Source organism: Pipistrellus hanaki, assembly GCF_964339955.1.
Source record: "Pipistrellus hanaki genome assembly, chromosome: 16".
NCBI classification, from domain to species: Eukaryota; Metazoa; Chordata; class Mammalia; order Chiroptera; family Vespertilionidae; genus Pipistrellus; species Pipistrellus hanaki.
The window spans coordinates 42,775,332-42,791,531 of NC_140518.1; the positions used below are offsets into that span (position 1 = coordinate 42,775,332).

Genomic DNA, 16,200 nt, shown 5'->3' on the forward strand with positions numbered 1-16,200 from the left:
AGGGAGGGGAGGGCCAGCAGTGAGTTGAAAGGAACAAGGTGAAAGGATCCACATGATCCCTGATGATTTTGGGAAAAAGGTTCACTCTTCTATAGTCACTTCAGCCCAAGAACAATAGAGGTAAGAACATGAGGTAGGAGAGGGGTGCTTGGTTGCTAAAAGGCACAGTCATGACAGGGCTGCCAATTGGGAGATGGCCGCCAATTGTTGGGCACCTGCTCAGCGCATGGCACTTGTATCCCATTTGTCTTGGATACTTGTATATGCCCCGGTATTTTGGATCATTTGTGCTCCTGTCTCCTGGATCGATTGTTGTGCTCCAGTATTTTGAATCACTCATTGTAGCCCAGTAATCTGGGTCACTCTCCTTGCCCCAATTGCCTTGGTGGCTCACTGTGCCCCGGACCTCTGCCTGTCACGTCTGGGCTGTGGGTCTGGACCTTCGGCTTCTGTTCCTGTGGCAGCTGTTATCACTGCAGGTCCAGGCAGCTCTGATTCTAGAGTTAGCTATGGACTCTATCTTGCTGACCTCCACCCCCCTGGGGCCCACTGAGCCCTGGTCTTGGGATCAGCAAAATCCCTCAAATATTGAAAGTCACTTTAATATTTCAATGTTCAACCCTGATGCCTCTGCTCTACTTTCAGAGGCTCCTGACAAAATGGAACCTTCTACAAACCCTCAGGAGGCCTCAGCTCAGCTTCCACTCCAACAAGAAGTCTCAACTCAATCTGAGTGTCCTATGAGTCCTTTAAATTTTGGTTCGACCACCATTGCATTCAAGATGAGCTTCCATCCTACCCTGATCTATCTTCAAAGATCTCAGCTATACCTCCTGTGCCTCTTGCCAACATAAAAACTTCTTCAGACAACCAGAAGAGTCAAGGTGAACATCCAAAATCTTCTAGAGAAGTTGAAGCTCAACCTTCAGTCCATCAGAAGAAAACATCTTCACTTCTAGATTGGGGTAAAGGTCTGCATCAAGTGTTATCTATCATTGTTGATGATGTGGATATGGGGATATTGATGAAGTCAAAACCCCCTAAGAAGAAAAAAACATTTGCAACTGACAAGGAGGCCTTTTTTTTTTTTTTTTTTTTTTTTTTTTTTATCCTCCTAGGCCAACTGAAAATATCAAACCTTTATATCAACAGGAGACCTCAGGTCATCCTATTTTGCAGGCTGATGTCCTGAAGCAGACTGCAGCTCCTCCAAAGAAATCTGAGGTGACACTTTCACGTACACAGCCTGTTCAGGCTCAGCAACCCAACCTTCCACCGTTGGACCTCGGACTCACCATAACCCCAGAACCGACTTTGGTAACTGATACTGTAATCCAGCAGCAGACTAATGCTTCTCCAAAACACCCTGAAATGACACTTACATAGCCAGACCTTGTTCATGCTCTGAAGCCAACCTTGTCTGAATTCACAGCTCTGTCTTTTGAGGTGGAAGCTGCCAAAACTCAGCAACCAGGCTCAGATGAGATGGTCCCTCCAATGACTGAACCGAGTTCCACCATGAACATATGTGAGTTCTGCACCTGCAGTATTGGGACACTGTCATGTATTGGTTTTGGCTCAAACCAGAAGCTCAGCAAAGTGCCTGTGCCAGAGACCAGCACCTGCAATGCCACCTTCACCATCTTGTAAGCATTGCCTTTTCTCACTTATTCTCTGCATCTTGGCTGACATGGCAGCCTTTTCATTGAGTTCTTTCTGGGCCTTCCTCATCTCCCCCAAACCACTTTGACAGACTTCTGTTTTTATCTTTGTTTGACAACTATTCCTTGTCATTATTCTCCTTAATATTAGTGATCCCTACTACAACAGTCTTTTTCTTGTAATTGCCCATGTTAGTTTTCCTGATCCATACTTTTACCCTCATCATTTCATTCTTTAACCTCTGTTGTCCTCCCTCTTTTGCTTCATCCTGGTGTGTGTCTATTCTTCTAATCTCTCTCTCTGTCTTTTCTTTCTACATTTTCCCTCTATAAAGAAAATACTTTACTCCTTACTCAGTGATTTGTGCTTTACCCTGTCAAATATGTCTATGCCCATACTAGTCCTCTTTTTTTTCCAACCACCCTTACCCTTCTAACACCTGGAGAGATTTGCACAGTGGGCACTGCTTTCCTGTGGCCTGCTATAAGGTTTCTTTACATTTGTTTTCTTAAAATGATAAATTTTTGACATTTTCCTGGTGAATTATTATTCTCTCATTGATTTGTAGGAGTCATTGTAGACACAAGTGATTTTGAAAAAAAAAAATGGATTCAAAGTAGTTAACTGGCATTACCTATCCAAGAAAAACAGTTCTGGTTCTGAGAGAAGCCTCAGGGTGCCAGTGGCCCCACATTATGTCTTTATTAATTGTGCAAACGGGGAAGCTGAGAGCTGTGGAAATTAGAAAGCTGGTGTTCTCTACATTGGAATATTCCCCATAAGGTTGCCATGATTGTTTTACTTATTCTGTTCATTAGTTTCTTAGCTATTTAAACACATTAACTGTGTTTCTTCACAGAAACTTGCAAGGAAATGCTATTTCATACATTGGTAAAGATATGTGGAAGTCATACCCTTTGTTTGAGAAACTGTGACTATATTCTCTCCAAAAATGAATTGTAAAAAATAACTGTATTTTAAGATCCTTCTTGGTCCAGAATTTTGAGTCAGTAGCTCTGAGGAAAGGTATTTTCCCCTCCGTATCCCAAATCAACATCTATAGATTGCAATTCTGTTTATTTTAAAAATTAAATTTGGTGGGCTCTCTTTAAAATTAGAGTTGATTTAAAATTATTTTCCATTATAACAAGTAATACATGATTATTCTATATAATAAAGGGCCAATATGCACATGGTCATCACACTGTCACACCATAAGAGCTCAGAAACTCATCACTGGGTAGAGAGGAATGGGAACCACCTGGGTTGAGGCCCATTAGAGAATAAAGCTGCCTGTGGTCCTGGGCACCAAGGGCTGGGGCTGTAGCCCAGGAGAGGGACAATCTACACACCTGACCATCACGGGCACCAGTGGTTGTGCCTATGCCTGCGACCTGGCCCCAAAGATAAACAAGGCGCCTGCCCCATGGTCCATGGCACCAGCCTCTGCACCTGCGCCTACAGCCCTGCCTTGTAGAGGGACAAGCCACCTGCACTGCGGAGCTAGGTGCCAGTGCCTGTGGCTGCAGCAGGCCTGGACAAAGCCAGCCTGGTTTCTGGGTGTCTGTGGCTGGCCAGAGGGAGGGAAGTCTGGGGCCTGGGTGCTTGCAACCACCTGGAGGAATGAATCCTGGATCCTGGGTTCAGGGAGAAGCAGAGGCAGTTAGGGATGATTAGGCCAGCAGGGAAGCAGTGAGGGGTGATGAGGCCAGTAGGAGATCAGGCAGGCAAGGAGAGGTGGTTAGGGGCAATCAGGCAAGCAGGCAGAGGGGTTATAGGTGATTAGGCAGGTAGGCAGGCAGGCAGGCAAATGGCTAGGTGCCAGCAGTTCTGGATTTTGAGAGGCAGTCAGAGATTCCCCATGGGGTCCTGGATTGGAGAGGGTGCAGACCAGGCTGAAGGATTCCCCCCTTCCATGCATGAATTTTGTGCAGCAGACCTCGACTTTTCTCAATATATAGAAAAGAAGTAGCAGGTATAGTTAAAAACCCTGCTTGTGCTCTCATGCACCATGCTAAGGTACCTGATACTCTATGTTTACTATATTTTCTTACAGACCTTTTCCCATGCATTTGCCTACACACATATTTACAGATAGCAAAATAGGTATGTTGTGTGATTTTCACATTCTTAAAAATATAAATGGTAACATCCGACAACATGATTCTTTCACCTCACAGTATACCTTAGACATATTTTCTTCTTGGTAAGTAGAGGGTAACCTAATTCATAACATTCCATAATTTAATAATCCCTCTATTGATGGATATTTAGACTATGTCCAGTTTTCTTGTTACATGTATTGCTGGAACAAACATTCTTGTACATGCGTTTTTTTTTGGAACATGGGCAGGTATTTATGTAGAATAGGTATTTAGAAATGGAACTGTTGGGTTAAAGACTATATTGATATCACAATTTAATTGCCTCACAGAAGTTTTGCCAACTTATATTCCAATCAGTGGGCCACAATAGCATGTTTCCCTCTACCCTCCTACCACTGCAGAGTCTCTGTTTTTTGGCTGATTTAATAATGGGTGAATAAAACGGTCCTGTCTACATTTGAATTTCTTAACTACTTGTGAATTTAAATATATTTATATATTTATTGAACATTTCTATTTCTCCTCTGAATTTTTCTTGCTCTTTTTTGGCCATTTTGCAGAAAAATCCGTTTAGGCACATAAGTAATTTGGGAAGAAATAATTACATTCCAAGTAATTAACTGACATTTCCAAGACATGTGTGTCATATTTAATAGATGACATCTATTAAATTTAGTTCCAATTTAATAGATGTCATAAATGATGTCTCAAATAATAACAAAAGACATAATAGTCATAGCAATCTAAAAACAGGGTTTTTGAACACCCTAAAAGATTCCTCCCTTAGTCTGATATCTTATTGGTAAGGGAAAAAAAGAACCAGGCAGTTGTTTTTAATATGAATTTTTTGAAACTATACATATTTTATTTTTTCCATGATAGTATCTGGTAATTAAAATGACAGTCATTTGGCACAAGAAAAAAAATGACATTAGCTTTCTTTAAGATGTAGAGGGAGTGGGATAGTCTGAAAGATGACCTAGGAAAACACTTTGGATTGTGTGCCACATACCTTTGGAATTTTGACCCATAAGAATCTACATCATATATTTTTAAAATAAATTAAACTTTAAACATTATTTTTGAAAAAACTTGTGTTTGGGAGTTATTATACAATAACATAACTCTCATAAGGTTTGAAGATTTCTAAGTCAGCTTGAGATTTATTCTTTATGAGGGAGAGGTTCCTAATTTAGGGTCAATTTCATTTTTAAAAATATATTTTTCATTAATTCAGAGAGGGAGCGGGAGAGAGAAACATCAATGATGAGAATCATTGATTAGCTTCCTCCTGAACTCTCCCCATTGGGTATGGAGTCTGTAACCAGGCATTGAAACTGGGACCCTTAAGTCTGCAGGGTTTATCCACTAAGTAAACCAGCTATAGCTGCATGTTGATCTCTTAATTTTGGATTTAGCCATATTACTGAATTGTATTACTTGCCAATAAATTTTAATCTACCCCTAACCAGTTTGGCTGAGTGGATAGAGCGTAGGCCTGAGGACTGGGTTTGATTCCAGTCAAGGGCACATGCCGGGTTGTGGGCTTGATCCCCAGTATGGGTGTGCAAGAGGCAGCAGATCCATGATTCCTTCTCATCATGGATGTTCCTATCACTCTCTCCCTCTTCTTTCCTATTTGAAATCAATAAAAAATATAAATATTTCTAAAAATTTAATCTCTGGCTCTTGGGCTTTTTAGGTTGTGCATCATGTCATGTGCAAATATGTTTTGTCTCTTTCTTTCAAGTATTTCATTTTTCTTATTAAATTGATTAGGATCTCCTCAACAATGATGAATATTAACAGTGATAAAGGACAACCTACTCTTGTTCTTGACCTAAAATAAAGCTGCTGTGTAGCTTTCTGGTAGAGACTTTCATTTTCTTTTCTACTTCTAAGAGTTTTCATTGGGAATTATCTGATAGATGTTATCTACAACAGCAAATAACATGCATTACAAGGTCCTAAATTAGGGAATATGAAGGAGTCCAAGGACTAATCAACTGAGTTCCTGTCCTCAAAAAAGTTATCTGACTTAAAAGGAAAAAAATCAAAGCTTTAGAGCAGTGGTTCTCAACCTTCCTATTGCTGCGATCCTTTAATACAGCTCCTCATGTTGTGGTGATCCCCAACCATAAAATCATTTTCGTTGCTATTTCATAACTATAATTTTGCTACTGTCATGAATGGTAATGTCAATATCTGTGTTTTCTGATGGTCTTAAGTGACCCCAATGAAAGGGTTGTTCGACCCCAAAAGGGGTGGAGACCCCCAGGTTGAGAACCACTGCTTTATAGACAGTGGTCATTGTGAATAATCATGATGTTGTTTTCTCCCAAGACAGATGTGTCGCAGTAAAGATTCTACTGATGAAAGCTCCAGGTAAATATGAATCTGGTAATTTAGCAGAATTTTAGAATTAGAGGAACTTCCTCTTTCTGCAAGCAGCCAGAAGTGACCTCTGCAAATGGTTCATTATTCACTTGAGTCAGAAAAACCAACAAAAACGTGGAAATCCAAAAGTTTAAACCTATTTATTTATTTATTTATTTAAGTATTTATGTAATTATTTATCTATTTATTTTCACTTTAAGCACACTTGTGAAACTTCCTCAGCCATCAAGGGTGTGCATATTCAACAAACCACCAAACAGGTGAAGGATGTCACTTTACACAAGCAATGTTTGCCATCCCATCGTTACAATACTGGATTTGGTAGGTGTGCCCAGGCCAAAGAGTAGGGCTGGGCACAATGTCAGTGGCCTTAAAAAGAGTGCTGAATTTTGCTGTCCGTGCTTAAAAATGCAGACACCAAGCTTAAGGGTTTAGACATAGATTCTCTAGTCATTAAGTACATCCAGGTGAACAAACCTCCCAAGATGTAATGCAGAACTTACTGATCTCAGGGTGGATCAACCCACACATGAGCTCTCCCTGCCACAGTGAGATGACCCTGATTAGAAAAGGGCAGATTTTTCATAAAACAGTAGAGGGGGTTGCACAAAAGAAAAAGATGTCTCTGAGGAACTGAAAAAAAAACGAAACGTTATGGTCTGGGAATAAATCAATTATTAAAACAAACAAACAAACAAACAAACAAAACAAAAACAAAAACAAAAAAAATAACAACTACAGGACAATTTGTAACTCATCTATTTCAATTTCCTCATTTTATAGTTAGGAAACCATCAAATTTGGAAAGAATATTTATCCTGATGCTTTCCTTAGATTTTGCAAAAATGGCTCATTACGCAAAGTTGAAATAGAATGGGACTGGCACAGAAGTGTCTGTTGTCACTACTCCTTTAAGGAGATGGTGTAGAGAGTTGTGTCTTGGTTGTGTTTCTGCTGGTGATGGAGGCTCTGGGGAAAGAGTAGGGAAGGCCACATGGTCTTAGGGTAAGAGCACTAGTCTCCTTTTAGGCTGATGAAAAGTACAATATATGAGTCCTTCCTGCAAATTAGCAGGAAAACCTCAATATATCAGACTAATTTGAGCAAAGGTGTGTCCTTTAAAGTCTATTAAATAATAAAGTAGATTTTCCAAATGCATATTATAAAATAACATTTTGTTATTAATTTACTGTTATTTTAAACAAATTTTAGAATGATGTTTCAGGGGTCTTCAAACTACGGCCCGCGGGCCACATGCAGCCCCCACGTGAGTCTGATCCTGCCCGCCAGGTTTTTTGGGCAGAGAGCGCAGCCAAGGTGTTACAGTAGGAATTAGTTGTTCATATAGTCCGGCCCTCCAGTTCTCTGAGGGACCATGATCTGGCCCTCACTTAAAAAAGTTCGAGGACCCCTGTAAGATGATCCGTTTGTACTTATGTAGTCCCATTTGTATAATTAAAATTATATATGAAAAGTTTAATTTCAAAGATAAATTGTCTATGTATTCCCATAATGTTAAATTTATACTGAAAAGGCCTAGTAAATGCATGCTTTCACTGGTCACCCAGAGTAAGCAAATGCACACGACTGGGGCTTAGCAACCTCAGAACCAACCATGCCCGCCATCATTAGAACTGCTGCAGAAAGTCATGCAGTGTAATTACTTCCTAATCATTTCCCAATCATTTTTAATAAGGAGTGACTCTTGGATTTAAATATGCAGACTACAGTTGTAGATATATAATATTTACTTACATAAATATTGCCACTGTTTTTTTCTAACATATGACCTATTTGCTAGAATTTAAAAAAAATAATAGTGTAGTAATGACAAAAAAATAGCCTGCGAATTTAATTATAAGCAAACTTTGCTTCAAAGCATTTTAAAATTAACAGGTTATTATTTTTCACATATGACATATGGACAAGAAATTTTGTCTGTTAATTCCAAAGTCCAAATTTTAGCTGGGAGAGACCTTATACAGTAGTTAGACTTTTTCTTTAATAAAAAGAAAATGGATCAGGGGAAAAGGGAAAATACCTTGCCCATTGTTGGGAACTTTTCCATTGATTATATTGTGCTCGGGTTTTTGCTACATTTTATGTCACAACTCAGTACACACCTGCCAGACATAAGTAGTTTCTAAAACAGATGCACTCTGTTGTTTTTCTATTCTGTTTGTATTAAAAAACTAAACCTTTGCATTTCAGTGTCTGTTATGACCTTTAAATATTTTCACCACTCCCTCACCAGTGGCAGTCAGCAAGCTAGATAACTTTGCTAGTTGGGGTCAGATATTTATTGCGTGTGATTTACCTTATAGGATAAAGCAGGTAGGAAAATAAAAACACCTCCTCACCCCGCCCCAGGAAATGATGCACGGGAGACTGAATCTAAAAACAGATGTAAAATGCGTCTGGAGAGTGTAAACTGCTTCTGCCCAGTGTGGTTGTGACTTTTATTTTTATTTTTTCACTGCATGAGGCCACTTGTGCAAGGGCTTGGTGCACAAAATTTGTGCACAAGAGGCCTGGTGCACAAAATTCGTGTACTCTGCCTGACCTGCACTTTCTCACAGTCCGGGAGCCCTCAGGGGATGTCCAACTGTTGACTCAGGTGAATTCCCCAGCAGTTGCACATCCTTAGCTTTGCTGTGGGGTGGGAAGAGGCTTCTACCACTGCTGCTGCACTCGCCAGCTGTGAGCCAGTTCAGAGCTTCTGGCTGAGCAGAGCTTCCCCTGTGGAAGTGCACTGACCACAAGGGAGCAGATCCTGCATTGAGCCTCTGTCCCCTGGTGGTCAGTACACATCATAGCAACCAGTCATTCCAAAATTACTTTTTTTTAAAAAAAATTATTGTTGAAAGTATTACATATATCCTCCTTTCTTCGCGTGGACCCCTTCTAGGAGACACCCACCTGTATGCCAGGTCTTCAACACCCTATTGTCTCTGTCCATGGGTTATGCATACATGCATGCAAGTTCTTTGGTTGATCTCTTCCCACTCACTCAACCTCTCACGGACCAGTTTAATGTTTCTAAATGAGTGAGTGAGGCTTTGATTTCCCAACCCTTTCACTTTATAATTGTGTCTTCATAAGCCTCTCTGACTTCATGATCTGGCTTTTTGTTGACCTTGCTACCTGTTTTTTACCCATATTCCTTTCCTCAATGACTTAATCTCTACTGAATCTGAGAACTCTCCTCAGGTGTGACTCAGGTAGACCACCTTTACTTGTGTACCCTGCTCAACACCTTCTTCAGTCCTGTCATTGAAAGATGATTGGCAGACATTAATTTGCAGACTGATGTACCTCATTGAAGCCTGGAACCATTTCACATGGCCACTCAGATATTATAGGTACTGCAACGATTAGGAAACAATTACTTGGTACCCGGTGTGAGTAATACATCTCTTCCCCCTCTCAATTGAGCATTAATATCATTTCATAAGCTTTTGCTTTTGAGATTTTCACAGCATAAGCCCCATCACTGACAGAGTAATGAGGAAATGTTCTACAAGTTGATATGTACTTGAGTAAAGAGGGTATTCGTATTAGGTTTATTTAATTCAGGGCCTTAAAAGTTAGTGATTATGTGTACCTTTATATTTTGGCAAGTACACATGATGAATGTCTTTTATAAATTCAGAAAAATGTCTTAAAATCAAGGAAAGCCCTAAGGCATTAGAGAGACTGTTTTCGCTTGTTTGTTTGTTTTTTAATGTCTCCCCCCCTCCCCTCCAGTAGCATGAAGGAAAATGCTTGCCAGCAAGAAGTGTGGCCATGTTATCCAAGGAGACAACTCTCTACTCCTCAGGGCCAGAGAGCTTCTGAAACTTCCTTGTTATCCAGAATTGCTTCAAGGATTCACTGTACCGCCTAGCCTTCCCTGCAGCAGTCAGTGTGTAACAATTTGTTTTCAGTGCTTCTTGTTAGCAGGAGGCTTTAGTTGGAAAAAGTAATTTTATTTTCATATTTGCTCATTTCCTTCATCAACAGACCATCCACTTCCTATCATATGCTAAGAAATGTGTTTGCTTCTGTGGATAAGATATGGTTCCTTCTAGCACTTGAAGAACTTATAAACTAGTGATAGAGGAAGATGCACCAATAATTCAAAGAAAAATGCTTTGACTTTATTTGTATTATTAGAATTTTATAAATACATTCATATATACTATGTGCTCACATAACCGTTCTGGTATGTTCTGCAACTTTTAATGAAATGATGTAAAAGAAAACCAACTTTACTACATAGGTTAATTAATAAGACAAAAGTTAAGTTCCTGTGGACATTATAACATAACAAAATGATGATGAATTTGAGAACCTGTGATACTTCATCATTAAAAATTGAAATACACCTTTAAGAAAGGGCTAGTGATATGAGAAATCCACATTAATGTGCAAGTTACTTAGAGAGTTAACACTGAAGATTTGCATTGTGAAAGCAGCTTTGAACCTTACATAGAGATGAACTTAGTTTCAGTTCCTTATAAAATTTATGCAGAGGCATCTTCTAACATGTGCCATACTGGTACGGCCAAGGGTGAACCTGAGTGGGGATGGTGAAAGGCTTATAAAAGACAGACAAGAGAATAAAAGCTGGGTCTCAGTGGGACACTGCTCCCTGAGAGACTGCATCAACACCCACAAGCCATGTCTTTATTTTATAGCTGATACCACGAGACAAAGTAAGGGCATGATCAAGAAGTTTACAACATTCTCCTGGGTTTCAATCCTACTAAAATACATGCAGTTAAACTCTATCAAGCTTATATCACTCAGCATATGGGACTATGTGTTCGGTCCATAGGTTCAAACGTAAAACTACAGCTCTTGCCTATAACTGTGCTGGGAGTGCTCTGCACTCCAAGCTGGGACTTGCACGTGGCCATGACAGGACTGTGCCCTCTCATTAGTCTGAGGCTTGAAACTGTCCAAACACTGTAGCCTTGCACCACACTAATGGGATAGTACCTTGGGGAAGGGATTCCTGCAAAGTAAGATCTAACCTAGATGGCAGGTACATTTATTCTGTTCTTCAGGTTATAATCTCAAACTGGAGCTAAAGATGAGATAAGTAAAACAATTTATTTACTTTGGGTACCCATAACCCTATATTTGGCATATAGCGGACTTTCTAAGTCATCTCCATCATCACTTTCACCACCAGAGTTCAATGAAACATTTCAATTAGTCAGAGCCCCTGGAAATGCTGCAAAAAAAGTACTGTGGCTTAGAAAATAATACTTATTTACAGTTCACTATGAACTTATTGCTTAAAATGTTACATGCTACTTAATATTAATGGTTACTCTATGAAATTGATATTGATAAATTTCAGGTGTATTAAAAATAAGTCTCTGTGTCAGATTTGTGATATTCTTAAGTCTATCTCTTTAGTCTTTTGGTTCATCTTGGCATCATACATAGGGCAGTTCAACATGAGGCCCTTGCCCTAAACAGCTCCCAATGCTGAGAATTGGCAATTTACTATTTGTTTTCAATAATTGGTTAGAAAGAATCGTCAAGGTAAACTTTGTGGATTTTCTTTGACTAACTAGACTCCTTTCAACATTGAAATCCTAGACTTCAGAGACAAGAATACACCGGGTGTGGGGAGATGAGAGAGACCTTTAAGTGGAATTATCTGAGTATTGGCCTGCTACCTAGAATCCTATCTAATAAAAGAGTAATATGCAGATTGACCATCACTCCAACATACAAGATGGGTGCTCCATGTGGTCAAAGATCCTGCTCCCATGTAGATACATGATAGCCACCATAATGGCCATTTGGAGAGGGCAGTTCGGATGGAGCAGGCTGGCAGAGGAGGGAAGTTGGGGGTGTCCAGGGTGGCAAGGAAGGGCAGTTGCGGGGACCTAGGCCTGCAGTGGAGAGTAGTTGGGGTGGGGGGGACAATGCCTGCAGGGGAAAGAAGTTAGGGGAAATCAGACTTGCAGGGGAGTGGTTAGGGAGTGATCAGGCTGGCAGGCAGATACAATTTGGAGCAATCAGGAAGGCAGTAGGGAGCCAGCAGTCCTGAATTGTGAGAGGGATGTCTGACTGCCCATTTAGGCCCTGGGATTGGAGAAGGCGCAGGTTGGGCTGTGGGACAACCCTTCCCCCATGCACGAATTTTGTGCACTGGGCCTCTAGTTAATAGTAATTTCATAGACTTGGATGATGGTGTCCATAATTTTCTCCAGTATTTGTACGGTATATATAAAATTAGTATTTTATGTCTTGTAATTCATCTGCAAGTCTTGATTTTGAAGCTATAAGAGACTTCAATTGGCAGCTGGGATTGCTGGGATTTAGTTTTTATTTCCAAAGCAAAACATTTTGAAGTCTACATTGAGATTCCAGGAAGGACCTTTACTTCAAAATTCTTACATCTTAAGGTCTCTCTGACCCTAAAGAAAGGGAAAATGAAGATACTGTGGTTGCACCACTTCAGAAGCAAAGCCCAAAGTTCTGTGCTTTCAAGATGGTGGTGGCATCCTGAGTGCAGGAGTCTTGGAGTTGGCTGGCTGAGGAGCCTTTGGATAAGCTGGAGGAAGGACTGTTTCAGGTGTGTGGTACTTCTCTCCTTTTCTTTCATTTTAAACTCATCTTCTCAGATACATCATCAAGCCCTCCCTTTGTTAAATTACTAATTCTCTTAGCAGAATTCTTCTGCCTTACTACAGGTTTTTTGCTTTTTTTTTTTTTAATTTAGGCAATACCTGACAGAACCTTTAATTTTAAAATTTTAGAGATGACTTCTTGCTAGGATACTTAGGAGGAGGGAAATTTTGGTTAAGATCTTGCTTCAGATACTTATCTTGCTCATGTAGGCATCAGTTACAATTATCTTTTAAAGATTTAAATAAACTCTCAGGTAAATATTCAGTTCTTTGCCTCATAGAAGGGCTTGAGGAGAAAGTCAAATATAAATAAGATATTCTGATTAGTTCAGAGTTTTTCCTAAAATCTATAGCACTTGGGCTGAGGCTTTTAAGTTAGAGGCAGGGCTATTTGTGGATGGAGTGGATTAACTGCTGCCCTGGCCTGCTTGGGTTGCACAAGTTGCCTCCTCCCCTCCCCTACAATACCCTTTTGATCTTTTGGCGTCAAAGGGGCAGGAGGGGGACACTTTTGGGGGCTCCCCTTCCTTCCTCTACAAGCTGGAAAGGGAGATATGGAGGGAGGCCCTGATGAGATGGATGACACAGTATAGAGGTACCTGGGCTTCCTACAGGACCGCCCTCCCCCCCACCCCATCCTATCCCACACCCAGTGCGCTCCCCTAGTGGCCCCTTCATGGGCTCAGTGTCCTCTAGGCTCCTTGGAGACAGACATAGCTCCCATGACTGTGACTGTGCTCCATCCACTGCTGGTTCTGGTCCCATAGCCAGAGGGAAGGAAGGGGTTCCAGAGTGGGCCTCAGCAATTCAAAAACAACAACAAAAAACCCCTCCCAACTGTTGGATCCCTGAACCCATTTCCACAGGCCTGTACCTCTAGCCTGGACCCAGCATCTCCCCACTCAGCTCCCCTTCCTTCCTTGCCTGTACTCCCATATGAGAGGTCAAACTCTTCAAGCAGCTCCCAGTGCCAGCTCTAAACCCCACATGGCAGGTGCCTAGGTGCTGGACCCATGGAAAGGGATGCTTTGCTGCAGACACCGAGGCAACAGCAATGGCAAGTGGGCTATTGTCCAGTCTAAGGTGGTGCTGAATATGGGGCTGAGCTTGCCCAAGGAGGGTGATAGCCAGAAGAAGCCCTCCACTCCCACCCCAGCCTCAGCCACCATCAAGTAAATGTGTATTTGTGCATGTGCTTTGGAAGTAAAAACTTCCCAGTGGTATAAGAAATTCCAAAAGCACATAAGGAAACATGATAGGTGGATTTGAATTCTGCTGTACTGTCAAGAGAAGTTATTCTGACTTTCTCAAGATATATTATGGTGGATGCAAAAGTCAATAGGCAGGCTCAGTTATGGTAAAGATTGACTTTTGGCAGGAAAGAGTCTAGCCTGGAACATTACTACCTGCCATAAACTGCTATTAGTTAAAAAGGTTTAATTTCAGACCATCCTTTGTGGTTACTTCAGGTTAGCGTGGCTCAGATGGTTCAACTTTGTCCCAGGCACCAGGCGGTGAGGAGAGCAAATGGCTGGTTTGGAATATTGATCCCAGTAGGAGGGCAGGTGATAGGGAGATTTTCTCTCTCTCTCTCTCTCTTTCACTCTCTCTCTCTCTCTCTCTCTCTCTCCTGTCCTCTCTCTGAAATCAATAAGACAAAAAAGAGTCAAGACTCTTTATAAAAACAAAAACAAAAAACCTCTCCCAACTGTTGGATCTCTATTATGGAGAGATGGAATGAAGAAAAATGTGTGAGCAGTAACTGCCCAAGACTTCCCTTCTCAGGACTTTATTTCAGGAAACCTACTGGTGGGACACTTCTCCATTCACTTGCCCTGCATCAGCCACTGTGGCCCCCACTGTGAGTCATGTGTGTGCTTCTCGGCTCCCCCCACCTCAGCCCAGCACCAAGCCTACCTCCTTCTTTCTGTGTCCAACAGAGAAACACAGATCCTTCGACGTGTGATTCCAAGTGAATGTACTGGTTTCTCCACTCCTGTAAAAAGAGTAATTACTAAATCACATTAAATCAGTGATACTTAAATGCCTGAGTGAGTAAAAGAAATTCTGAGTGAACAAGATTTAATAATTGACCTAAATGACCACAGATAAATGCTGGTGGTTTAGCAATATGAGATGTAGAATAGTGCCAACCACACACAGGACAATAGCACAGCGACCCCAGTGGAGCAGGGGGACTGGGATGCAGCCCAGCACATTTTGAGGCAGGAGAGAACAGGGGAAATACAGAATTCATATCTGTTTTCTAGGGGGGCTTTTGCTGGAGAAAGCAGCCTTTGGCTAAGGGATAGGTTTAGAACTCTCAATGCCACATACAAGCAAAATGTGTTACAGAAACTGCATGACAAGGATTGGCTGATGATGAGATTTTCAATACCAATGAAGGGTAAATGGGGACAATTTGGATTCTTATCTAAAATGGTGAGTAGGGTTCCAGGCAGAGCAGAAGGGCCTCCAGTTCCTATGTGGTTAATTAGTTTGCTGTTGCTGTTCTCTTGGTGCCTGCCCAAGTTACTTCCCAAACTTCCTTACTGAGAATGGAAACAAGTGCTTTTCTACTGTTGACAGTAAGCCAGCAAATACATAGTGTGTTTAAAGCACAGCCTGGGATTGGGGATCCCTGAGGTGAGGGGAAACCAGCATGTGAGGAGAAACAAATGGTGTAATCCTGGAGACTCATTTTCTGTCCCCTTTCAGTGGTTTAGCAGATAACTAGCTCTGCAGGTAGCAGTGAGTAATGGAAAAATAGAGTCAGTCCCCTTTTCTGATGAGATCATTTTGTTCAGCAAGCAGCTTCCATTCTGGTGGTATAGAGGATCCCAGCCTCACCATCCCTATAAGTGTGATGCATTCCATGCAGCTCCCTCCCTGCAGGAGCTCTCCCCATGGCACACATGGTCCAAATTAGTTTAGCTAATCCCCTTCTATGGAAATGTGTGGATTGAGTAAATTCTGTTATTGTTCTTTTACATTTCTTTTTTTTTTAATTTGAGAGAGGGGAAAGGAGAAGGAGAGAGAGAAACAGAGATATGAGACCAAAACATGGATCGCTTGCCCCCTACTGTGGTTCAAGCCTGCAACCCAGGCATGTGATCTGACCAGGAGTTAAACCTTTTGGAGCATGGGAGGATACTCAAGTCACAGAGCTACGCCAGACAGGGCTCTGTTGTTATTCTGATTGGAATTTTCCCCAAACAACAAAACACTATATTGACACATTAGTTGTCCTCTTTACATGCTGGGTTGAAGGAATTTTGTGCCCACAAAAATCTATAGGTTGTTAGTGTGGCTAATATTATACAGAGGAAGACTTGGAGCCTGGAATCAAGTCCACAACCATTACAAGGGCACAATTTGTTAATATATGAGCTAAGAAGGTC

The 16,200-nt window shown here is 41.2% G+C and overlaps 1 long non-coding RNA gene across 1 annotated transcript in view; it reads left to right on the plus strand.

Annotated features, from left to right (window-relative positions):
• Positions 1 to 1,157: 1,157 nt before the first annotated feature.
• The window catches only part of LOC311610518, a 45,736-nt gene continuing 30,693 nt past the window's right edge, over positions 1,158 to 16,200 (plus strand). Inside the window, exons 1-3 of the long non-coding RNA XR_014792966.1 lie at positions 1,158 to 1,646; positions 2,522 to 2,593; positions 6,115 to 6,152. This is a non-coding gene — a long non-coding RNA (uncharacterized lncRNA). The remainder of the gene's footprint in view (positions 1,647 to 2,521; positions 2,594 to 6,114; positions 6,153 to 16,200) is intronic.